Here is a 27,579-nt window from a genome sequence, read left to right on the forward strand (position 1 = left end):
TCTTAGTGAAGGCTCACATTTTGATAAAGCTGTTACTTTCCCTAGTTCTGACAAACCTTTATGTTTTAATTCCCTTAGTTCTCCCCTTGATATAGTAAAGGAAGATATGCAACTTCCTCATTAATGTAAGGTTGATAGATAATGTTGCAAATCATCATTGAGGTCTTCCAATGAAACTTCTTCTTATTTGTATTGCAACCCACAGGTAGTAAACAGAAAGGAGGAGTTTCTAAAGATTATAGTAGCCTCACAAAAAATCTGAACTTTTCAGTAGGAGGTCAAAGAGGAAATTCTCCCCGGTAATATTGCTGCTGTTCTGTGAGACATTGGACTGTCTGTCCTCTTGCCAAATGGGACAAAATTTTGCTGTAGAGAAATGTGCTGTCTGGCCCATCAATTGTAGTATCCTGATTGTGGTTAATAACAAACTTAAGACTCTTAAAAGGAAGAGAAAAATGCAGATGGAATGGATCCAGACTGTTTCACAAGGTTTTCCAAAGAAACCTGTTGCTTCTGACCTCTCTTACCATCAACCAGCATATCTTGGCACCTCAGTTTGGGTTATATGGTATGACCAACACAAGAGCCAGAGTTCAGCCATTCCAATCTCCTACATTTTCTTGCTTTAAGAGATGGATCAGAGCCAGGGATTTGGAAAGCCAGTTTGACTTCTGGATTTTTCAGCTTTGAGAGTTCAGTTTAGGTTCGTCTCTTCACATTCAGGGAATTTGATAATAAATAGTTAAAAGCTTAATGGATGACATAATGAAAAAATGTTTCCCTTCAGCTTTTATTTCTAAGGTTATCATCTTTTACAGCTCATAGAATCTTTCTTGAAAGTTTGTTGGAAGTATTTTAAAATAGGAAGGCTGAATGGATCAGATGTGTAGACCAAGATGTACCATATAACCAGGCAATATCTTTGGAGGAACCATTATTTCCCTGTTTTGAGATCTGTGGACAATCATTGACAAAGTGGTATTGTGTGATCAAGAATCTTATTAGAGTCCTGGATCCACCAACCACTGGACAGTAAAGTCTGAACTGAACTAAAGCTAAATAGTTTTTGAACTCATGAGCTGATTGGACTGGTCAGTGGCTGCACACTGGCTTTCATGGATGCCCTCTGAGTAAGTTAGTCTGTAATATTCATATGATCTCAGACAGACTTTTGTGAGTACAACTGGAAAAAAAACATACTGGTACTTTTATTTGTTATCAAATAAAAACCAATAGTTGAGCAGCCACAAGCCTACCGCAAAAAGTCCAAAGACCCAAGCAAGTGCAAAAACCAAATCAAACAAGAAACCTGCTGAGTTGTAAACTGTAGTTTATCAGTATCATGCAGTCATGATGAGCTGACTGTGTTACTGCCCTAGGGTAAGAAGTTCTTACCTTTTCTGCAGGAAGTCAAATTAATTTGCCTTCACTATCTAGTAATCCCCTTGTCAAGCAGTAAGAAATTCAGATATTGGCCACTGTGTTACAGCATACTATTTAGAAAGTTGAAAGAAAGAGAGAAATGAACAGAAACCACAGATCATGCATGAGTTGCTGAACTTGCAACACTCCTTCTAGAAAAACAGGATTAATATTTTAATTGCTGATCACAGTGCTATGTCCCAGATTCCAGCTAAGCATCTGGGAACACAACACACCTTGCTACACCAATGGGACTGTAACTCCCATTGAAAACGTTCACCATTGACACAGTAAAGGGTTAAACAAAACTTGGTCTCAAGTTTATAAAGGCATCCTAACTGGCTTCAAGTAGACACCAAACATCTATGCATCTGGAAAATGGAGCTTGCAATTGACTGTTCTGTGCCATCTGCTCTCAAGAACATTTTCTGCTTGGGAGTTGCATAAGCAACGAAAAAAAGCACACAAACAACTTCCTGTACCATGTTTTCGGTCACTTGTAATGACGCATTACAAAGTAAACCAGCTAAATATGCACAACTGTGCCTCACTCCAGATGACAACATGTATTATATAGGAGCAATCCCTGACAGGAAGACATTTACTTTAAAATATCACAACACAAAGAGCACCCAAGGGTAAATATTCACTGTATGTGAGAGTTGGGGGCAAATGATATGGAGAATTTTGCCTCCATCTCAAAGCCCAAGTACACGTTAGAAGCTAGAAAAAAATTAAAGAGTACTTTTTTTTTTTTTGATTTACAAAGTTAGACAGAACTTGTGGCATCTCCTTCTGTAAAGGGGAGTTTAACTTGTAATGAATGTAATCTTTTTGTTGTTATTTAATATCCCTTTAATGTGTTTTAGATTCAAAATTATTCCTATCCCGAAAGCTTTTAAAAACATCATTTGTTTAGACTCACTTTGTTTGTCTGTTGGGAAGCCATGGCCTGATTTAATCTCATATTGTGACATAAATAAAACAATATCCACAGGAATTAGAATAGTTTCACCAGAATAAAAATATCTACCTCTGAATGGGTTTCCAGGCCTTTAAATTGGGTAAGTACGTATGAGTTGGCCTGCTTCTCTGATGGAGCCGAATGGAGATGTATTGGGAAAGCCCACTATCACTGCAAGCACAGGGAACCGCTGAAGGAGGAGGGTGACTGAAACCTAAAATGAAGCCTGGTGCTTAACTAAAGGAAGGGAGTTTGCCTCTGCCTTGGTGGGTTTTTGGTGCTGAAGTTGAGAAGAGTTTCCCCACTAATGAACAGACTCAGGCTATTAGTTCACAACCCTTAACAGTAGATCACCCTACAATATAGATCTGGCCCACTTTGGGCATGGGCACATGATCACATTACTATCAAATTAGCACGAGTTTATGTTGCTGCGAGAGAACAGACGATATATAATCTAGCCTGAAGTCAGAGTGGCGCAGACCGGTGATATCTGATCTGGCACAAAGCCTGCCATATGAAGTTAATCCATTTGTTCTGAAAACATTTGAACTGGTATGTGAATTTATCCTAGATCAACACTTCGTGTTATATGGCTACAGTGTTTTTGATCGGGTATTATGACCTCGATCCACTGTACCACCAAACCACAGCTTCAGAAACTGTTTATACCAGAGATTTTACATTGGCTCAACTAACTCCATCCATCTACAGGAAATTTGGGGGTGCAAACAGCTCCAGGGGAGAGGAGCTCCCATATACCTGAGAAGCGGACAGTCCTTGTAAAGACTATCCTAGTCCAGAATAAAGGGGTTTGCTTCCAAATCAGCACCTACTAGTGCCAACAGGCCAAACAGACTAAGAACACCATATTCTCTGATTATCTTCAAAATATGGTGGCTTTTGTTGTTAATATGTGTTTTTCCTAGATAACAGACCCTGTAGGCTAGAACCTGCAGGACTAGATTATTCTCAGGAGAGCAGTTCATTTCTACGGAAACATCTCAGCCTGTGGCAAGAAAGTCTCAAGTTAATGCAAACTGTTTTATGATTTCAGCTGAATTAAGCAGGTGCACAGTTCACATGGGTCACCTCTGCATGGGAAGGAACATCAATATATTTTCTGTACCTACAATTCATTAATAACAGAACCTGGTTCATATCCTCTTTGCTACAGCATCCTTCCTCTGACTCCCTTTGCCACCTAGCCCCCTTCTCCTTGACTAATGCCTTACACCTCCAGCCATCACAGAGACACTGAACGAAATTTTGTTCATAATTATACTGGTGAGATTCCTCCAATTTTCATGGAAGTTACATCCTCATAAATGAGAGCAGAATCCGTCCCTCTGTCTTTTCCAAAGGAAGACTAACGATCAAATAATTTTCTCACATCTCTGTTTGCACTTTCACAGTCTGGTTACATTGATTTGTGTCTCATAAGTAGACATTTCCTTTGTTGGTTACAAATCAATGTTATAGACCTAGCCTGCCTGCACATTTTTCCCTTCCCTCTTACTGTGTGAAAAACAAAGTGCAGCTTCAATTCTTGCTTTATAAATGTGAACTTCCTTGATGAAGCAAAAGAGAGAAAAGCAGATAAAATTCCAGCTCTCCCTCAAAAAAACAGGAAACGTCTGTGCTTAAATTTCTAATTACTAAGATGCTTTATGGTATGATAAACACCTTTATCGTTCCAGTCCTGCCATGGCTTTGTTAACCTAGTTATAATCCTCTGCTTCAGATATCACAAGATTTCCCACAGCAGCCCACTGTGATATCACAGACAGATATGACTTCATGGCATGAGTAAGGAAAAAAGAGGCAAAGGTTTTAGTCTGCAGCAGGACTGAGCTGCCACACAAAGCTCCTGAAAAGGATGGAAAAGAAAAGGGTTTGCAATTGGTTACTAAGAGGCAGTGAGCTTTTTGACTGGAGTATGAAAATACAACAGTGAAGATAGCTGGGTATTTTACTACAAATGGATACGCATGATAATAGAAAAGGAGTAGTAAGAAACAGAGCCATCAATCAGAATATACCAAGTGAAAGAAAGAACAGGTGTAAATGTGGAACATCTCAAGTTTGATTTGCCTTTATTAAAAGAGCAAGAAAAAAAAGAAAAAAAAAGTAAAAGCAGCTTCAAGTCAATCTCATCAATTTTAATACTATGAAGAAGTTTAGGAAATGACAGTTTCACCAATGTGATGGAAAACTCAGGGCTGCCAAAATAAAAATAGAAATAGATTAGAGCTGGCATCAATAAAAATAATAATAATAAGGTTTAAAGGATGTGAGATCAAAAAGGAAAATAAAAAGTTTTACAAATATGAAACAAGGCTTGCTACACTGCCGTCACCACCATCAAAGAACATCTTCAGAATTCAAAAGGGAATTTTATTTATTTTAAAGAACAGCTCTATGAATCAGGAAATCTGGGTCCTACTTAACACCTCTTCTGGGGAATCTATGCCTGGCCTTGAGAAAGATATTTCAGTGCTCTGTGCTTCAGCTTCTCTGTAAGGCCAGTCAAGTTAATAACACATCAACTTCACAAGCAACTTATAAAGTTTAATTCATGAGTGTTGAGAAAATGCTTTGAGATCTTTATGTAGAAACTATTATAAGGAAGGAGAGACAAAAAGGAATGTGAGGATTCAGGCAACACTTAAAAAAGAGATTCCACAACTCAACAGTTTCCTGGAAATCACAGGGAAAGAACAAAGCACTTCCTGCCTGGATTTTATTTCCAAAGGAAGCTTAAAGTTTCCCAGCCAAGTGGGCAATGTTCTCAGTACATTCCCCAAAATTACCTCCCCTCCAAAATAGATGAATCAGCAACTAAGTGGTAACGGGGAGCCCTGGCTTTGCTGTGTGCTTGCTCAGCCTCGCTCCCTCCTGGACTGCAACCCTGCAGCACTGTCTGCATGTGCCCCGTCCCAGTCAGGTAGCGCAGTGCTGTTGGCCTGGTGGGAAAAGCAATGAGGGGAAGTTATGGCCCACCACATGTCCCATTCTCTCCTCACTACTTAAACAGCTGGCTACTCGCACAGCCTCTTGCCAGCAGCAGTTCAGGCAAGAAGCCACAACTGTTGCCCTAAGACTTTGGGGACCAACCACTCAGTCTATTTGTCCCACCATTCCTCAACTCTAGGCAACTATCTGCTTTGCTTGTGTTTAAAATAGGCTTTCTAAAACTTTTGGGTATTGTAATAGTAGACATGATAGATTGCCAATGATAGATTAAATCCATAAACTAGGTTAGAAAGAAAGAAAAAAGAGATACGAAATGAGCAGACTAAAATCAAGAGAGTTATAAGAACAAAACAAAATTATTCTGAGTTGATGCAACTTTTCCAAACCATTTTACTGAAATGTAAATGACAAAGCTACCAGGTAGCCATGAGGTGGACCTGCAGTACCAAATCCATCCAATAATGTTATTTTGGTTTATCATTGTCACAACTCTGGTCTCTAATAAGAGTTAATTATAAAGAAAGGACTCGAGAGGCAGAACTGCCCATACTTGGGTTAGTTTACTGATCAGGAATACAATCTACCAAAAAATCCAAGCAGCGATGTTTCCAATTCAAGAGGACCAGCACAACCATGTTCACCTATAGCATGGAGAAATCTCAGTATGCATTTCAATGCAACTATATTTATAGCTACTTGTTTACAGCATATGGTGCCTTCCACTGTGCTCTGCACATTTTTCCTATCTTGCACTATCAAAGTTACCAGACAGTGGAGAGGTATGTATCTTTCCCTTATCTTATCCTGACCAGGCTTCACTAACAAGGACATAAATTCTGCCTTTTCAATACCAAGCTGCAATTAGCACGGAGGTCATGACACTACAGTTAGCACAAAGGTCACAGCAGCACGGCTACCCAGGGGTTTCCACATTAGAGTTAAGCAAGAGCCCAAACCACTCCGGGCATATGGAAAGGTATAAGTTTCTATAAGTCTGCATATATGCATGCTAGGAGTAAATATTTAAGTAAAAAACAGCATGAAAACATGAGAATGAGAAAAACAATGTTGGTAAGCACAACAGAGATCAAAATATCTAACTGCCAGATGGACAAAATAGATTTACCTGATGGTAAGCACTGTGGAGAGAAACGAAGTCTTGCCTTTTACATTTAATGCATTTTTAGAAGCTGCTCAGATTATTTATTTACTTTAATCTGACGTCAATTCTGCTGACAGTAAGTGCTAGAGCAAAACTTCAACCGGAATACAAACACCTTCAAAAATTCCAGGTTACGTCAATATGGTGTTTCTTCTTGGTTCTTTATATACATACATAAATATATATATACATATATAACCACCAGAAAGTGAAACTCTGTGGTTCAAGTCACCCACAGACCAGATCAAGCATTTTGCTGCAGGCTCACGTTACTTTAAAACCTAGTCTCACAAAGGCTCATTACAGGTCGATGTGATTTCTTTCCCTTAACATCTCCAAAGAAGTGTCCTTCCCTGCCTTGGATGGACTTAGGCAGCCAAAGGTGAGTGCCAGTATTTGCTACACGTTGGAGCAAGTGGCCTCAAAGTCTCAGCCCATAGGACTAGCTCCGAAAGCGGGTGTAGCTGTTAACTGCAATAACTGAAGTACACGTAACGTGAGAGGCTTATATTCTTACACTTTAGGAAAAAGGGGGAGCAAGGGGGCTGGAGGAGCCTGAAAGGAAAATTAATAAATTGAGATCAATGGAAGCAGCCTGGAGGCTGCTAAAAAGTCTCTTTTAAGAGCCACAGACAATGGCCACAGTCTAGACCTAACACACACAGAGAGAAAAGTCAAGACAAATCAGCACCATTAAAAGCTAAGTAATCACATCACATAACAGTGAGATACAGCAACAGTCTCTCTGTCTGGGCTTGGAGGTGAAATCACCTGGAATGTGACATTTGTTTCTGGGCACCTCCTCATCAGAGTGATTGGAGCGAGTTCAGAGAAGAGCCACATAAACCACCAGGGTGGTGGAAAGACTGAGCTACCAGGAGACGAAATGAAGAGCTACATCTGCATAGCCCAGTTACATGCCAATGGCTAGCAGACGAAGGGAAAGGCAGGAAAACAAGCTGCGTATAATTAAAAGATGCAAATGCCAGGAAAAGAAAAAAAAAAGGAAAGGAAAGGAAAGGAAAGGAAAGGAAAGGAAAGGAAAGGAAAGGAAAGGAAAGGAAAGGAAAGGAAAGGAAAGGAAAGGAAAGGAAAGGAAAGGAAAGGAAAGGAAAGGAAAGGAAAGGAAAGGAAAGGAAAGGAAAGGAAAGGAAAGGAAAGGAAAGGAAAGGAAAGGAAAGGAAAGGAAAGGAAAGGAAAGGAAAGAAGAGAGGATAACTAATAACAAAAAGGTGTACAGATAAAATCAAGAGCAGTAACATAAAGATGAAATTCCTGAGAGCAAATAGTGTAGAAGAGCAGTCTCCTTAGGGAAGGAGCTGAAGGTTGACTGTGTGTTTAGGACTGCCCTAGACAAAACAGTAGACATGTGATGCACTCACAATCCTTCATTTGCCCTGGCGAGATGGGCTGAGCAGGTCCTGATTGTTTTTCCAGTTTGATGACTCCAAGGTACACTGTGTTTTTCTGGCCTAAAAACCATCCTTAAAAAACATGGAAACCCGCAAAACACACTTTGGCAGGTTAGATGATGATTAACCAGAAGGAGACTAAAATTATGTTTGGTGGATAACCCTGTGAATTAGATGGAGTTGCACAAGAAGAAAGGATTAGACCCGCAAGGAGCAAAATCTCAAGGGTTGAGGAGGTGGCTCTTTTAGCATCAGATGGTACAATAAGGAACAGCCAGAGGAGTGGATAATCCATTGCATAAAGAGGGAGCAGCATGTATGGATCAAGCAACAGATCCTATGGTAACGTGGGGGAAACAGCTTAAAAGAATATGTGACCTCCTGAGCTGTGAGCTGGTCAGCCAATACAAAGTGTAAGGAAGTGGCTGCACTACAAACCCAGAAACCTGACCGTGTAAAAAGGGACCTAGTCTCTCTCTGTAAAGCATTCTAAGAAGTCAGTGACAAAAAGATCGAGCCTTGCAGTCTTCCATACTACTGAACAGTGGATATAAGCTTATGAAAGAAAAAAACAATACTCCCATTACTTAAGTATTAAAACATCGCAAAAAGCTGCATGCAGACAAAATCCATCACAGATCCATGCAGGGGGTGGCAGTGGAAGGAGGGCAGGCATCTAGAAACGATGAGATGAAATGCTACTGTCACTTCCCATCCATAACCCCCCAGCAGCAAGGAGTGCAGTCAGGAAAACCACCAGCTAAACCTGAGACATAAAAGTTAACACATAAAGCAAAACAGATCCTGACTGATTTCAGCCTGCTCTGGAAATATTCCTTAGCTTTTTAAATGGGAAAACAAAGAACTTTTGGATGAAAAGCAAAGGGAAGGTAGAGATAGACAAATAAACTTGATTTTACTGATAATTTTCAGCAAGAAGGATGAACTCCGTCTTTATAGCAGCGGTGATATTAAAGACGAAAATCAGGTTAGTGGCATATCTGAGTGTCATCTGTTACTCTTTTTATACATTTTAGAACCAAGGGAAAAACATAAACTTTCTTTGGACCAAAGACACTGATTTAACTCCCTTGTGGCCTTACACAGGAGTTTCTATTGCAGACTCCAGGTAGCCCTGACAATGCAGCACCCCCTGGCACTGCCAGCTTAGCCTAAGGTCTAGGAGTACACCTCTGCCAACTATGGGATCCTTTTATGATGTGAAGAAAAAAAATCTTACAATATTTCAGGTGACATCACACAAAATTCATCTCTGTTTATGAATTATTCTTCCACTAGCCCTCCTCATTGGCTCAAATACGATATCTAGAAGACTCCCTCTGTTCTACCTTACTCAATGGTGCTTCCTGCACAAAATCCTAAATATAAACGCAATACTGATTACAGTGCAAATCATGTACTGGAAGCTGAAGGTCCAACAAAATGGAGATTTCAGAATCAATATCAGATTAGGTTCTCATTACTCTTCAGACCATTGCAATTCCTTCCAAAACCCACAACTTGAAGAGAGATTGGTTGTCTTCATTCATAGCCCAACTCCACAAACCCCTGTGTTGGCACAAGTGGGGGACTTGAGAACTGCAAAGTGTTGGCAAGTCTGAGTAGCCAGAGCGGGATGTCTGTTCAACTGGTTTGGTCCCTGCAGCCCATGTATCGTCAAGCCCCAGCCTGGGCAGCCTATTCACTTTCTGCAGTTCCCCTCTAACTAATTGTATGTACCTGTCCATCTGCAGAGCCAAATATAGCTCCTTCTGAAAGAACAGAAAGGAATCCCTGCTGAGCGTAATGGAAGACAAGGCCGCCATGTGTCTGCCTGGTGCTGCAGAGTCCTGTGACAAAGGTGGCTTGAGGCTGTGTGTTCATTTTCCAGCTGATACACATTGATAACTTGACCTCCGCACTTACAAGATACATGCAATATTTTATTGCTTACCTCAGCATCTACAGGCCCCGTATCTTAAAACCCCATGCATGTCACCGTGGACTTTCCAAGCAGCTGACAGACAAAATGCTTCTGACAGCCATTCTGGCTAGGGTAACAGTTAAATATGAGGAGGAAACACAATGCTGCTCACTCCCTCAAGTGCAAGCTAATTTTAAAGTTAATGCTGTAAGCCCGTATAGATGGGATGCTTTAATGACCATCAGCCTGCCCAAACCAGCGCTCCTAACCCTATGGGTAATGCTGAAGTGACTGACAGCTGATAGCTCTTCTAAACACCAAGCAGAGCACTGCAGTCACTAGCAACTCAAACTGCTTAAAATGGTGTGATTTCTATCACTTTGACAATACTTATGACAATTCTCTTTAAGCATAAAGGGATTTTTAAAATTTGCTAAGATTTATAAAATGAGCCTGCCTAAAAGTTTGATGTGTGTATGTAAACTGATCTTTGAAATCACATCCAAAGAACAGTCTGATTTTGCCTTATATCAACATTAAAAAAGGTCTCTCAACTCACAGATATGACTTGGGATCTCTTTCCCTTGGTTTACAGAGCCTCACACTCAGCTCACTCTCCCACTTCCCTTTTTCCCCAAAGTCTGGGAAATAGATAAGGCTTTCCCCCCAAACATAACAATTTTTGACTTCCTCTGAGGAAGGGAAAGAAATGAATGTGATAACCAGTGAGACAAGGAGTGCGAGAGAATTGACGTCTGAGCTGATCAAGCTAATTCGTCTGTTGAGAAAGAGACCAAACACCCTGAAGTCCCGCAAAGATCCAAAAGCATCTCTTAGATTATGCCTGAGAACAACCTGGAAGTCAGTGCCATCCAGAGAGCACTAACATATTAAATGCCACGGCAGAAAAAAAATATACTACGCAAGCAAGAAGTTGCTTTGTACATGAGCTGAAGTTTTTAAACCATCCCCCCCAGAGATAATCATAGTAAGATCCATAATGAGAAAGATCTTGTTACAATTCCTCACCAAACACTAATGTAAACAACACCACGCTTCTGTATTCAGAAAGCATCTACATCCTTGACAAGTCTTCTAAGTTTTGAAGACCAGAGCAACAAAAACTAGAGAAATGCAAGCAGGTCTTAATTTCCAGATACAGGTATCTTAACAACTGAAGGGTGAATTAGGATTTTTTCCTGGCACATAAAGTATTAGGTACCAGAATACCTAATCTCTAATTTATGGCTGATTCAGCTCCTGCTAAAATAAGAGATGCTGGCGGATCCAAATAGGCGGCTAGGACATTTCAAGAAACCCCAGAGCTATTACCAGGTCTGACTGGCTATGATACACAAAGATGCTTTTTCAGGCAGGAGCAATGAGCATGGCAGCACCCGACACAAACCGTGGTCCTGCTCAAACAGCCCCTTTAGCAGGGATCTGCACAGCCTCCTCTGTGTTACTGACTTTCTGTATGCTGCCAGCGTAGGTGCACCTACTGCTGGTGCAACAGATGTTAAAGCAGGAAAACCTGACTCCCAGCGCGGAGGGATTAATGGGGCATTAACATTAAGGCCCCAGTTGTGGCCATTTAAATGCTAACAGCCCTAAGTAAGTTAGCCAAAACACAAGCTTGCAGTGTGAGCCACTAGAACTTAATTATAGAACATTTGGGGCCAAAACTTGCCCCAGGATATGCATGAAGTCATCCTGATGATGCTAATGGAAACCCATGTGCTATATATTAGAAAAGCAACTGGTTCTAAAAAGGGGCTATTTTAAAGCGGAACATAACAGGTTAGTTTTTGCTGAACAGTCGTTTTACTATTTACATTTACAAAAATAAATCACGTCACAGATGCCCCGACTCATCAGCTGGACTCTGATTTACATTCTTCGCTAATATTCCTGCAAAAATCAGCTAAAGAAAAGCTTGGTTTTAAAGCCGAGCATGTTGAATTAATGTTCTGTTAAATCTGGCAGATTTTGTCCATGGTTCTCTATTGACCCTTGTTGTAATTTTCCTTTTGACGCTCTTCTGATGCACCTTTTCCCATCCAAAGTGCTTTTCATGGTCCAGAGATGCTTTTTTTTTGACTGAGCGGAGTGTATTTTCACCTCCTTTTCACCTCCCAGAGCAATATTTCAGGGCCCATCATGAGGTATACCATTAAACCTAAAGCATGCACATGGCTCCTCTTGCATCGCTGCTAACAGGCCTGTTAGATTTCAAAGCTGCTGGGCAGCAGCAGGTAAATGCAGCTTTTGTTTTAGCAGCTCAGTTACAGCTAAGTGAGCATCTGCCCTGGCTGTACACAATCAACCTTCTATTTAAGAGGAGTATAATTGTCAGTACATTTGCTGCCCTTTGAAACTTGGTGCGCGAGGCATCAGCCTGAGGGCCCACTGCAGCCTTTAGGACATTAAAAGCCCCATCCTTCGCTGCTTGCTACCATATGCTATTATTTATACGTGTGTAAAATGAGAGGGGAATACCTCACTACCTAAAGCTCCCAAAGATCCATTTTGCAACGGATTCATCAATTACGCAAGTGGCAAAGCTGGAGAAAATCAGTGTTGTTACATGGTTCTGTTACTTGCTATACACAAAATACTGAGCAAAACCCTGATGTCGCTTTACAGATTTTCCCATTCCTGTCGACAGGATGGGGGCTCTAGAGCAGTGTGCAATCAGACTTCGGTTTTCAGCTCTAATGCGTCTTTTTGCAAAGTGGGAGCTCAGCTGGCTTCATTTGCCACTTCTCTTTCAAGAATGTGGAAGTTATGGGTCCATTCACTCACATCCAGCCTCTGGTTCACCCAGAAAAGACTTTTATATCGCCTCGTCTTCAGGAAACACATTTGTACTTCTGTTTTATGTCTCCATGAATGCCCCAGGTGCAACTTTGGAAGCAAAACTGTGGTGAAATTCAAGATAGCAAAAGCTCCCTGCCTTTGTTGTGGACTGCCTTGTGGCCAAACAGTCTTCGACTTTAAAACCTACATGCCATCTGGGGCTTGCGTTCATTCCTTGGTCTTTAGAACATCCCTTCGGGAACAGGCAGTAGAGTTGTATGTTTTACAGAGAAACATGGAGAAATTAAAATAATAAATGTCCACTAACTGCAGGCACCCAACCTGAAATACTTGCAACTAGATTTTGGAGGTCTTTGCATCGCTGCATGTGTGTTCAGAACAGTTTCCACAAAGAAGACTGAAAAGTAATCAGCACTGAAGCAAAATCTAAGAATGGACAATTTCAAGCTACTTTATCAACGTGAAGTTATTTCTAGCATGTAGGCATCACATACCTGAGATTGAGAAAAAATATCCAGCCTCTCAGTGCACACTACATTGCATAGCATATGCATTAGTGTTTAATAAAGTGTTTGGGGTCCATGCTAGTTTTGATTTGTAGGGCTTCAAGTCATGCAGCTCCTGCGATGTTACTGTATGCTGCTATGAATACAGAGAAGAATTTTTAAGACCAGCTGAGTGTGTTACACTCACAACTCTCTTTATTTCAAGGTAAATTGTGAGTTTAATCTCTTTCAAAGGTTTCAAGGATCCTATCCACCTCTTCTGGGCAGATATTCTCAGGAAAGGATGCACTGTAAACTGTATCCTCCCTTTCCGTTGTATCCATTTGCCACTCTTTTCTTTCTGCCTATTCCTTTATCTGCTTTTTCTTTTTTGTCTCTATTTATTTCCAGTCTTTCCCTTAGCAGCTTTCAGATACATATTTTGTAATACTCTCTAATGCACATCTTTTTTTTTTTTTTTTTCTGTTCCTACTCACCATTCCTGGCACCGTCAATGTCATATGCCACCACAGTATCTGGGCTGTAATTTGTGTGTTTACCTTTACCTTGCATTTATTATGATAAACTCTCTGTCTCCCACCCTAACCTTTCGTTAACTCTGATTTCCTATCCTCTTCAGTTCATACCACTCCAGAAAAGGCAGGAGGGGGAATTAAGTGCTTGTGGAGGCAGTGCTGGCTGTCACTGATTGATTGACAATGAGCACAGTGCCTGCAAGTGCCGAGATGCTGCAGTTTGTAGAGCGAAGGGAGACCTCGGTGCCCGCTATGCCCTCCTTGATTGGAGAGACGTTTTGAGTGTGACTGCCGATCATTGTTAGCCCAGTGACTCCCTGCATTCTCCTCACTTCCTTCTCCCAAGCTGTCAGACTGGCAAGGCTCAGGAGAAATCACAGGTTTCCTAATTGCATTTGTGCCTGCACAGAGAAAAAAACTTAAATACAGGCTGGTGAGATCTGTACTGATGATGGAGAATGTTTCGCTCCATTCTGTGCTAGTGCGGGCTCTTCAATTTGTGCCTGGCAGCTTCCTTGTTCCCGAGGACAGAAAGATAAACTGTGGCTTTGTATAGATGGGGAAGATGACAAAGAGAAAGGAGAGAAAAGGAAATTCATTACATTTATCAGCACAAACACTTTCTCAAACAATTCCTGCAATTTTGTGTTCCAAGTCCCCTCCATGGGTGTCTCTCTCCTGGATGGCTGCATCCTGGATTTGTAGAAGGAGCTTGTTCCTTTATCCACACAGTATGATTGGAGGCCTTTCCTGGTGCTGGTCTGTCTGTTAAGACTCTTCTGACTACTCAGTGCTCGGATGCAAGGCACCACGTACCACTTCCAATGACATTTCCTCAATTTATAATGCCTCTGCTACTCCCTCCCCTGCTACAGTGAGAGGATGAGAGGGGCTTTGGCCATTTAAGCAGCGAGTTGTGCTTTGGCAGCCAGGTGAGCCAGACAGGAACGCACAGCAGCAGCCAGGCTGGACTCTGAATCTGACTCAGAAGTGTTGAAGTTTTCCTTTGATTGCACAGGACAGATCGTTCTTTTAACAGGTCATTTTTCTAGTCTAACCAAACACAAGGGTTGACTAAGTCAAGGTGGCCCAGAAGCTCTTGGGAATCCCGGCGTGTTTAATGATCTGAGAGAAAGCAGAAGCCACGGGCAGTCAATCTCCTGGGTTATGGGTGGCTCTGTGGGTAGCCTTAGTTTATGCAGCTCATTGGTCATGATTACTGAAATAACAACAAATTGCTTTCTTCTTTTTTATCGCAAAGTCTCCTGGGAAGCTTATTTTGCATACAGTGACTCAGAATGCTGCCTGCTAAGCTGCACGTACTGTATGTCTGTCTGGAACAAGTCAGGGTAATTTGTCCTCTTGTTTACAGCAGCCTATTTATAATGCTACAGAGTTGACCCAGGGATACACGAAGTCCCCTCTCTGAACTCTCAGAAAGGGGCTTTTCACCCTCATCACAAAGCCCAGAAGACTACAGCTGCCTCAACACCGCCTTCCAGTGAAGATGATCACCAAGGGCAACAGGGATCAGAGTGGCTTGGAGCAGGCTTTGATGAAATAGATCAACAAGAATATTTGTTGTGTCATGAACACAGCAAGACCTCCCTGCCCCAAGATGATGGGAGGCCAAAAGGATGGAGGACAAGTATCCTTGCATATGTAAGGATGATAGTATCCACTCACTATTTTCCCCAGAAATAAGTTGTTTGCAGAGGGTAGTGTCCTCAGAGAGACTGCTTTCAAAGCTCAAAACTGCTAGAATGAAATCTATAAAGCCACAACCTTTCTCAGTCAGCCAATTTCATCTCCTAATAATATCTGTTTCAGAAACCACCGCATGTCACATATGTGGAAGGGATATGCATGTAATAAATCATACATGTGCACTCTAAATTAATTTTTCACAGGAGTAATTTTAAGTGTCCTACATTAGCATCTCCTGCTGGCTAACCTTTCCCCCCAAGAGTTAGATTAACAGTTCTCTAAACAACTGTTTCTTCCCATACAATGAAACAAGTTTTTTTTTTTCGCTGTTAGAGATACAGCATTCCTTTTTAAACCTGCAGCCTAAGCCTAAAGTCCAGTCTTTATTCAAAATTTCATCTTTATATTCATGTGCAATTCCTATTTCACCTCAGAAGAAAGGAAACATCTCTGCTCTGGAAAAGACAGCAGGTTTCATAATCAGATGTGTCATGCTTATTTTTGACCCTGTTATAAGACCAAAACTAGTGATTATATGAATGGATTTCACATATTTCTTATATAAATATCTACATATATGTCTGCACACACACATGCAAAAAAACCTCCAATAATACATATTCATGCATGCATATGCATAACCAACTATTTAATCTTATTTTTACATGTATATATAATTACTGACTTGAGTATATATTTATACTTGCATGCATACACTCACATACACAGCTTGTATGCATTTTACCCTCATTAAATGCTTTCTTCCCAAGCTTTGTGCTGTCTCTTTTGTGATATCTGAAGTATCTAGCTGAAGATGAAGGGATAAGATGAATTACCCCTGTACTTAAGAAAAGAAACCCAATGTGCCTAAAGCTTACCTAAAATATTTTTCTGTAATCTATGTATCATTAAAGAATACAAAAAACTTTTCCCTGCCTCCTCTTTTATTTGCAATGAGCAACACCACTTGGAAATGGAGATTACAAGTCTCCCAAGCTCATGTCAATAACACTATGTATCATATTAGGAATACCATTTCTACTATAGCTTTCTCCATAACACAAGCTGCAGCAGGTACTGACTCCTCTGCCTTTGCTTGCAAGCCTCTCCTCTACCGTGCAACTTCTAGTATCTCAAGCTCCCTAACGCTTACAAAGAAAACAGCCTCTTCTCCTGCTCCCTAATTCATTTTTCTTATTTCTTTTCCTTTTCAGGTCTTAACAATTGCATAGATTTTTATTTATTTATTTATTTATAATTTCACCACATATCTTGACTGTAAATTAAAGTGGTCCAAAGCCCTTGAAAGGAAATTTTCATTCCTGAAACAATGACGAATACAAGGTGTGAATTTTGCGATGACAATAAGAGATTTATCTATCTACAAGACAGTCCTTTCATTTTCAAAGAGGATACACAGAACATGGTTAGAAGCTCATATGGTCCTGAGAGATCAGCAACACTATATATAGCAACGCTATGTACAGAAAAGCCCTAAATGTAATTTTCAAATTATTCTAAAATATGTTTACAGTTATTCCCTATCTCTAAGGTTGGTCATGAAGGACTGGTAGAGTTGATTGAACAGATGATTCAGAATGGAAAAATGTAACCCCTTTTTATTTATGGTACCCAAGTTTTAATTTTTTTTAAATTATATTGTTAGTCATTTGTGTGTGCTGAGCAGCTAGGATAATTGGTTTATATCCCTTTGGTGATATATGAAGGATTTATTTTTTTTACCATCATATTTATGCTGTGTGTCTGGTCATCTAAGTCATATGCTTCCTGTTTTTAACTGGATGACAAACTTTTGAAACAGGAGGATAGATTCCAAATGATGCATTAGCATTCATAATCATAAAAGTCTTCACCTGCACATTTCTGAAATATTCATTAGGAGAGAATTATGGCAGAATAAAGCAGAAGCTGAACAAATATGCATAGACGCCATTTTGTGGTGTTTTGCCAGGCCTGAGATTAAAGACATTTTAGAGACAGAGGAAGAGTACAAACAATTGAAATGGGGAACTGTGACATTTTTTAAGTGGTTTTACTTTACCACGACTTTCATGTCATGAATTAGACTGATATAAAATGGGATAAATTCATATGGAAAGTTTTATGTTACTAATTTATCATAGACTTCTCTACTGCCCAGGAAAGCGATCCTTCCAAACTTGTGCCTTTAAAAATGTTATTATGCCAGGTGTCAAATATTGTCCAGCCACGTTACACCAGTAAGAAGAGAAACCCTCCTATTATTAATCATTTTAGCCTGTGGTTGTATTTTGTTGTTTCCTGGCAATCCCACTTCAGGCCCTTGAGCTTTCTCCATCCAGAAGGAGTGGGAGAGAAGTGGAGGTAACAAATCTGATTATTGGTTGAGAGCCACACACAGCTTTCCTTTCCCAGAGAACAGATTTCTGCAGTAGTACGTGATGGTGGTGGCAGCAGAAAAGTCTATCTTGCAGTGCAGGGACTTTAAATATTTATTCCCTGGTCTTCTAAAAAAGAAGCCTTTGAGCTCATTTGCACTATACTCTCTCACTACACCAAGAACATGGCTGGCAGAGAGCTGCTTTCCCCAAAGGCAGCTCCGTTTTCACCCTAGCAGACCTGGCCACGACACCCAGGAGCAGCGCAGGAGGGGAATGCTGCGTGGGGCCAGGGCTGGAGGGGCGAGCGGCGCCAGCTCTTCCCCTAGTACCACGGACAGAGCAGGCAGCCCTGGGCTTCCGCTGACAAGGGGAAACGAAGCCAGCGAAGAGCAGGAACTTCTTTCTTCTTAGCTACACAGGATGATCAGACTAATTTTTGCACACACTAACCTGTTGACTGGCATTCTCAGCAGTCGCTTATCTTAATCACTGTGACTTGGAAGGAAAATAAAGGAGAAAAAAGGATAAGATAAACTCCAAAAGCTGTCAACAATGATTTCTTCTGATTATGAGAGCTGCTGAGATCATATACCACTGACATCAATAGAAACTTGTGCGTAGCTCAGTATCCACCAGATTCCAACACCCAGAGATGTGATTAATGCATTCTGATATGAGTCATAAAACTAACTCCTTTGCACAATGCTTTGAAAATTATACTTAAGACTGGGAGGAGAGCTGGACCTCACCATACATCTTATCATCATCCTCTTATGAGGGAAAAGCATTTTGTACAACCAACTCTATACTCTACTGCTCTCAAATTAGGTCTCACTCCAAAGGTGTGCATTCCCAACATTTCTTTCTTTCCTGGATACTTATGTGGGATCATGCAGCTGTAGCATCAGCTCATCTCAAAACTTTTAATATGTTTTGTGCCATAAAATCCTTGTAGATCACTAAAGTGCTAGCATTCCATTATACAGAGTGCGAACCTAAGGCTTGGAGAAGTTAAGTTACTTGCCTAAGAGTCACTTTTAATACGCAGAAATCTGAAAATCAGACTTTGGAATTCCAACTCAGTGATGATTTAACAATTGCAATAGTTATGGCTTTCCACTTCAGGATTAAAGACCCTCAAGACCCTTTTTCTCCTTTCCGCCTATGTCATTAAATCAGATCTTGCAGCTTTGTCGTTTCTTATTGTAGCTGGGATTGGCAGAGGCTGTAGTGCTGAAGTCCCAAGAGCCAGGAACCACCCCCACAGGACTTTTAACTTTTGACCCTACCTTCTTCCTTTGCTTCACTGAATTGCTTAACATTCCATGCATTCCGAACATTCTGCAAGCTTGAGTCTGAGTTTCTCTATGGGCAGCATCAGCTATATTTTGTTTTGGCAACATTTTCTGGTGATGTTAAGGTGAGATGCACAGAGAGCACTGAACATCTATTGAGTCTTTTATAAATCTGAACTCATTGTCTACATCAAGATTCACTCTCACAGACCATTTAAGAGCATGGCTGTTCCCTAGACCCGTATCTCCTTTCCTCCTTTCTCTGCCAGGATGTTCTACTGCTCTGTTCAATCTCTGAGTGGTTGGTCTCAAGACAGTGTGTTTTTCCCTTAGCTCTAGTGTCCCTGCGCTCGGTGGCACAGTCACGTGCAATTTAGATCACTCAAACCCATCATTAAGAGATCTTGTATGCCAGCAGAGATACCACAGTAGACTGAGAACATCATGGTCAGGTACCATAAAAAGAAAAGCATGTTTGGCAGCCACAAGCTTCATTACATCTCTAGGAAAGGACTTTTACAAAATGAGGCTCCCTTGGTGCAAGAATCTTGTCTATCCACATTTCTCTACAACTTCAAGTACAGTCCTGGAGCCAGATGGATAGCAAGTGAGAAGCAGGCTGAAGGTTCTTTTCCTGATGGAAACAAAGCATGAATACCAGTTACTTTCAATACCACGCTCACTGTGCTTTGGCATTAGGAGACATCCTTATGCACAGATTTCTTGCTTTCTAGTGTTTGTATGTTCTGGCCCAATGCTGTTGCAATGTACATGTTAATGAGTGCATTTATTATATAGCTCACTGCACAAAGATTTCAGTTATATTATAGAAAACTCCCTAGTACTGATTTTTGGATCAGATATTTTCTGCATGTATTTGGAGTCTACTGTTGGTTATTAAGCAGCTTTTCTCCATTTTTGTGCTCTTGGTTCTGCCTGGGAATAAAGCTTAAGATGGGTCTGCCCTCTACTACTACCTTTTTTTTTTTTTTTCCCTCCCCTATATCCCAGACTACAGTGTAGACCTCTCTTAACCCAGTGAGACAAGATAAGCCTTTTCTGCCTGGCAGCATTTCAGAGACATTAAGTGTAAGAGAGAAGGTAAGTAATTCACCATGCCTCCCCATTTCTGTAATGGGGGAGGACATCTTGATACATTTACAATACTCCTCTGGGGATATTTCATCAGTTATACCTAACTCCAATGGACAATAATTGATTTGAACTTTCTACTTAGCACAGAGCTGTAAACAGCTTCACTCCAGGTTGCAGCAATGAACTGGTGTTTTGTAAAATGGAGAGAAATTTGGAAAACTTCTACATTGGTCTATTAAGTAAGCTAACACCTGAATGATCCAGGAATAAACTAACTTGTCCTCTCAATTTTAATAACTAGGAAAGCAGTTATTAACCTAAATTATACATTTTTTCATTCTAATATCTCTCCTTTTTTTTTTTTTTTCCCCAGGGTTGACATTTCAGCTATTTCATTTACTTTCAGTTGAGATTTGTTGAATCAGGATACAGTCTGAGAAGGTATTTTAATTGCTCTATTTAATGTCAGATGCTTATTTTTGTAGTTCTCAGAGCAAAAAGTCTAGAGAACTCGTTGTCCTGCTGTAGTCATTAGACAACATTTGCTAATGTCTAAAGTCTGTCAAAAAAATAGCATCCAAGGCTCTCGGGGTATTCCCCTCCCCCTCCCCCAATCAATTTTGCTATTGGTTGGTACCTTGGGCTGTTTTATTCCTGGGCATGAAAGCAAAATTCCATCATTTTTGAAAATTTGGCATATACAGCATTATATTTTTGCCAAGGTTTGCAAAGTGAAAATACAGAGTTCTTCTTAGCTCTGCTAGGGAATAACTAAGCAGCCCCTGTTATCACATGCTGTATTTTTTAATGCCTGTTGCATTAGAGATTATCACAAAAGGTTGCAACTGGGGCAAATGATCACATCAGTAATCCATATTTTGAGATCCCTACTTCCAACATACTGATCATTATGGTGAGCTATGAAAACACTTTCGCAAGGCGTTAACAATTTGTTAAAGATAACACCAATGCTCACAGAAAACTGACAAGCAAAGCAGCTTTGCTTTACGTTAATAATGCTAAGGTTAGAATTCAGGCAAGCATGAGCGAGAAAAGCCAAAACGATGACCTTCCCATTTCAGCCTTTTGTTCCTCTGAACAGCAGATGTCATTCTGCAAGACTGTATTTATGCACTGTTTTGTTGCATTGAGACAGAGAATTGTCTTGATTTTTTTTTCTTTTTGGATCATAATCTGGGACTGGTGCTGGAACAATTTACTGGCCTTGAAAGCTTTGCTACAAGGCCACAGAAGTGTCTCTAACACAGGCAGGTCAGAAGATGTCAGATTTCAAAATCAAGCAATTCTAGCTGCCACTACTGCCTGACAATTTGAACCAGATCCCAACCTATTTTCAGCCGGTATGAGCTCTGAGAGCCTAATCCTCACAGGCCTTTCTCATTTTGGTACTCACTAACACCACTGACACTGGCCCTCTGAGCAGGATCAGGCCTTTTGTTTCCAATTTTTCCAGCTTGCAACAGATGACTGAAGATGTACTGAACCAAAATGGCAAAAGGCAAGATGGTCACCAGAGTAACTTTAATACTGTGAACGATTAGGATGAATAATGAAAAGCAGCCTACGTGCCTTCAGAAAGTTGAGGACTGGTATTTGGTATGCAGTTCCTACCAGTGCTGGTGTTTTAAGAGATAAAAGCTGCTAATTTCCTGCTAGTCCCTTGTTGGAGAAGAGTTTTTGGCATTCATCCCACACCAAGTTGAGGAGTTAGTAGCAAATACTAGGTGCAAGTGTAAATTTTACTCTCTGGATTGTGTCCTGGTGCTACAAACACAGCAACAGGGAAACTGGACTACTGCCGTTAACAGGCAGCATTCTCTTCTGGAGTTTGTAAATAACCGATTAAACAGAGTATTTCCACATTTTGAAGGTTAGGTGAACCAACGTTGAATGCCAACATGCTTCTGCTTATTACTGTGGTGCTTTTGTTTTCTTAGATTTTTTTGTAGCTCAGTCTACTTTGACTTTATAACAAGAGGCACAGCTGTATTTTGAGTATTTTCTGATGAATTACTCAAAGGGACACATTTCTTGACCCAGTGCCTCAATTTACCATCTTTCTTGAGACAAATTTGTGATTTGGGAATGGCAGAAGATGAAGAAAGAGAGGTGCTGGCAGGAAGGATTTCATCTGAGCACTTCACATTCCAGCACATTTCAGGCAGAAACTGTTAAAAGGAACTGGCTCTTCTAATATACTCCTTATCATGAAACCACAAAGACAGACTGGACTCAATTATTAACTTCTGTAGTGATAACATTTCCCCCATCTCTCCTATCCTCGTGGATATCCCAGGAAATGGATGCTGGATGCAATACATGGTACCAGCTGTCAGCTTGTGCTTCATAGAACAGAGCCTCGCTGGTAGCAGCGAGCAGCAGAATATCCTGGCATTCTGTGCTTCGAAAGGTGCCTTTCCATGGAGGTGACAGCCGAGAACAGAGGGCTCTCCTCTTCAATACAGGAGTCTGCAGGAATTTAAGCAATCAGGCACTGACAGATTCTTCCAAGCAAGTGGAAACAGCCAGCGAAGACTTAGAAGCCTACAAAAATCGTGGATGTTTTTAACTACAGTAATAAACAATTCAGAAACTACTGAAGCACATTTTACTAAATCCATTTATAAGATCACCTCCTGGTCTTTCAAAATATTAGAGCAACCCTTGAAACTCCTTGTATCTCCAGCTAATTTCAAGAACAGGTTACATTTTTTCTGGGCTAGGAGCACCATCACCTTCTCAGTTCTCTGAGTGCCCTAGGATTCATATGCAGCAAGATCCTAGATGATACACCACTACTTGCGGTTGTTTTCTTCTCTGTACACCCTTGCTGAATGTGGTCTGAAAAGGACGTTAATCAGTGGAAAGTCATAAAAGTTTCCAATATATACAATGATGACAAATGAAAAGAAATTCTTTACAACGTTGCATCCTTCCTATCCTGTAATGTTTCCTCTCTTCTTTAATAGTAGCCCTGCCCTTTCCCCCTCAGACTCCCAAGCATAAGTGCAGAACCTCTTTCTATGCGTTTTCTTTTCCAGTCACTGTTGAGTCCTTTTTTCTGTAACTTTTATTGGAGGCTTATCAACCTTTCTGATGGCTCTGCTTAGACTTATGCTTAAGGAAAAGTACTTGTTCAGCTTCTACAGCCTCCTACACCTTTGCCCATGTAGGCATGCTGGCCCTTCATTCCTGCACTGTGCAATGCATGTCTCCATGACTCCTCTGGGCTGCTTAAGAAGCCTCTGTGAATCTTTTTATTTTGCCACCTGAGTTTTACAGTCTTCCCCTGGATTATCTTTTTTTTTTTTTTTTTTCATTTCTTTAAGCAAAAATAAAGTAGGCTACCATAATGTATCTGTTTTGGTATTCAGCAGTATCAGAACTGTTTCTGAAACAATTCCTAAACACTACAGCGTGGGCCCGGGCCAAAGACCAGTTCTTTAAAGACACGTTATAAATGGAAATCTTCTCCTACAACATATGCTATTTGCAACAACTGCTTCCTTCCAGCCATTCTGTAATGAAAATATTAATAATTTTAATTTACCCAAGTAAATAATTATAGGTGCAACTTTTAGGCTCTCATAATATTCTAATTTTTATTAAATCGTATTAAAGGAATGCAATGAAATGCAGTGTGATGAATTTATTTTCATAAAAACAGGAAGGAAGAGAATGGATCCAGTAAGACAAGATGCCAAGATCTTTGTAAACAGCAACCTTGGTAACCTACCTCTTCCCATTCTGTTCAAGAAATAAATCCTGCACTGAACTGGCTTAACCCAAGGTGCTCCAATCTTTGGAATTCAAATTAGACAATTAAATTTTCAAATAATTCTTAGATACAAAACCATCTCGCATATGGCTCCTAATGATGATCTCCAACAAAATATTGCTAAAGGAAGGGATAATTTGTATTGCTCACCTCTCCAAAACTTTTCCCAAATGGCAGCCCACACATCTGATCTTGATATTTTTCACTTGTGATTCTGGATACACGCAACAATTGTCTGGGAAATATTGCAAGGTCCCTTTATACAGGGTGAATTGGGTAAAGAGTCAAAATAAGTGGTGCCAATCCTTTATCCATCTGGTTTATGACTGTTCCAGATGGAAGGAAGCTATTAGAACACCATTCTTAACTCCCAGCAAAGGCAGAATATAGTCTCCAAATTAATGATTTACCATATGAGCGACCCAAGCTTAGTCACAAGGCCAAGAAAGTACTTGGCCCACTCAAAAATGTTCAGATAGCCTCAAAACGGAAAAGACCAGATTAACAGTTCCTGAAGTCTAGTAGCTGAGGGAGCTAGGACAGCTTGACGGTGCCTGACAAAACCAGGACAGAAGTCAGCCCTTCCACTCCTGTGAAAGTTAAAAATACATGTCTACCATCCCCTACACATTGTAGGACAACGGTGCTCTCCTGCAGTGGAGTTTCAAATCTGGCAATACGGACCCAGCCTTTGACACCAAGCACTCCTTCGAATGAGAAAAGCTACTGAAATGAATTACCTTCATTTCTTCAACTAAGCGCCCTACTTAACCACCAAACTGCACCAACCCTGTGAATAAAAATGTTCCATTAGCAACAGAAAACATGCGGCGAGTGTGGACAACTGGGGCAGTCAAGAACTGAGTAGATGGGGGGTGACCAGTGGGGTCCCCATCTGCCAGCGCAGCTGAATGGCAGGGCAGGGCACAACTAAGCACACAAAGGGCTGGATGAACAGGAGGAACCCAAAGCTTCGAGTGACACCTAAAGGCAGCTGGGATAATAGAGACCTTGAAAGAGGTCTTTGAAATGGGAATGTGGAGCAGGGAGAGCAGGGGGACAGGAAAGGCATAACTGAGGATTTTTCTGTTCGTTAAAGTAAGTAAAATACAGCCCTCGCTCATTATGGAGGCAGACAGCCTAGCCAAGCTGGTACATCTCATCAGCCTATTAATAAAGCTGCTCTCGAATCTAGTTTCACAAGGCAAGCCATCGGAGTCTGTGCTTCCAACGTGTTGTACAGACACAGGGCTATGGAAAATCTCACCCTCCGGAGAGACCTGAGTGAGGCAGTCTTTTTCATTAATACCAAGTCTGCACAATGAATCAACAACAGATTCAATAAGGCCAGGAAGAGCAAAAATAGAGCTTCTGACCAAATAAAAGACATGTAATGAGATCAGAGTGAATTTAATGGGAACCTCTATTCCACTGAATAGACAAGGTCCCAGACATCCTCCTTCCTGGGTCTCAGGAGCTAAGCCAATAGACTTCGAGTTGCATCATTAAGTTCAAAATCAGATGAACTGTAATTGAAGTAAAAGTCTTATTTTTGGCTTGTTGATCAAAATGGAGATCAGATGTGCCTGAGGGCATGATTTTCATCAGGACCTCAATGCAATCCTTGATTTCCAGAGCACTGCACCTGCAATGAATCATGGGCTCAACTAGGAGCATATTAATACCCAGTTACCTGGTGTGCAGGTGGAAATAGCAAATGCAATATTTAAATGCTTTAAAAGCACCTGCCATTTATTATGAACACAATTCTTTTCGGGCACAAAATTGCATCTTAACTCACACATGCCATTATTGAAAATCATGCCCGATGATTTCGAAATAGTATATTTGCATTTGTGCCTACATCCTGATAGCCTTTCATTTTCCTCCCTCTAACAATTGGCCTAAAAGATCCTCCTCCTCCTTGCTAAGGAATTTAATAAAGCAGAATGATCTCCATGTTGTGATCATAGCAGATCCATTAAGCTTGTGGGAGAGTACGGCAAAGCCACATCAACCAAGAGCAGATCCTACACTGTAACTTGCAGCCAAAGATCACTAGTTAAATCCACAAAAAGCAGCATGTGGTCCCTCCTTTAATATGTAATACAGCAGACGATGGAGAATTGAGAGAAATGAGAAATCTTGTTCTCATGGGTGAAGGGACAGCCTGTCATCCACCCAATTTTTTCCACACATGAGTAGGTAATACAAATTAGCATCCATTGTCCTAATGTCTTGAAGCTTGCCCTCTTAACTTAGTGTCACACACAGATTCAGCACATCCTGTGGGATACGCTGGTACCTAGGCAGAAGGGAAGATAATTTGGGGGTTTGGTGATTTGGTGCAGACAAATGAAAGAAATGAATGGCTTCTTCATTTCACTTGTTTCCTGCAGAAGAAAGCATCTGCATCAAAATGAGTTTAAACATAAGGGAATACATTTTCAATGTGTTGCACAGGGATTTAGCCACATGACTCCCATTGATGTTTATGGGAAATGAGTGGCTAAATCCCCATGTAATAGGTTGAAATTTTAGCCCAAGGAGACTGACTGTGGAGCAACTCGTCAAGGTCTTTGCTTACAAAAATTGTGAGCGTATCAACCATTCTCAAATACCATCTCTCTTTACTGATATATAATCAAGTGGACCCCTTGAAAGGGACCGGTGAAATTACCTCTATTAAAAGGTCACTGAAAACCTTTAAACTGCTCTAGTAGTGAGTGCATGAACATGACCAGCGGGTGAAAGGGCATGTCAAAGGCTGACTTTTGTGTTGATCATGTCACTTTTTACAAGCTGACGCTCTCCTGGAAGACAAAAATAAGGGGTTATTGAATGATTTAATGCTTCAAACTTCAGCAACAAAAGGCTTCTAGCAGCATGGACATCCTGCTATAAAATGCATCAAGAAGAGCTTCTAACCATAGTTAGTCTCAGTAGGTTGCAAGAAAAGAAGGAAGATGCTAAATCCCTTGGCTTTTCTCCTGCCTTAAGGAGGATGGAGATAAGCGTCAGATTAAAGTGAGAGAATCTCTTCTGTTTTCCAATTACACAGATACAGGCCTACCGCTAGCCAGAAAATTTTCAGTAGCCAAAATTTGCTACAAGATCTGCTATATGAGTATCAGATTAGAGGTTTAACTAGAAAATACAAGTCTAATTCTCTCCTCTGACATATGACAGTTACTTCTCAGGGTAAATTAGCAAAGGGCAAGCTTTTTCCTGATTAACATACATGGTCGGAGTAACAATGTTTCTGAGACCCGCATCACTTCTTGCACCCATACTGATGAAATTCTGCAGTCATTCTCCATTCCCTCCCCTCGCAAAGAGGGTGTTAAGGAGCAAGTATGGGCAAAAATGAAAAGTTAAAACATAGCAGATCAATAGATTATTGAGGCACTGGAACAGGTTGCCCAGCAAAGCTGTGGATGCCCCATCCCTGCAGGTGTTCAAGACCAGGCTGGATGGGGCTTTGGGCAACCTGATCTAGCGGGTGGCATCCCTGCCGACGGCAGGGGGTTGGAACTGGATCGTCTTTAAGGTCCCTTCCAACCTGAGCTGTTCAGTGGTTCTATGATTCTGTGATTATATT

At 40.8% G+C, this 27,579-nt stretch overlaps 1 protein-coding gene across 30 annotated transcripts in view; it reads right to left on the reverse strand.

Annotated features, from left to right (window-relative positions):
* The window catches only part of ZBTB20 (zinc finger and BTB domain containing 20), a 478,527-nt gene that overhangs the window by 68,576 nt on the left and 382,372 nt on the right, over positions 1–27,579 (reverse strand). For 2 of the 30 annotated variants that reach the window (XM_040570979.1, XM_040570847.1), the window contains one exon: positions 26,659–26,791. The exons of the other annotated variants lie outside the window; for them this stretch is intronic. The gene's annotated coding sequence lies outside the window, so the exon portion shown is untranslated. The remainder of the gene's footprint in view (positions 1–26,658; positions 26,792–27,579) is intronic. 30 annotated transcript variants of the gene reach the window in all.

This window comes from Cygnus olor, chromosome 1 (genome assembly GCF_009769625.2).
Source record: "Cygnus olor isolate bCygOlo1 chromosome 1, bCygOlo1.pri.v2, whole genome shotgun sequence".
In the NCBI taxonomy this organism is placed as follows: Eukaryota; Metazoa; Chordata; class Aves; order Anseriformes; family Anatidae; genus Cygnus; species Cygnus olor.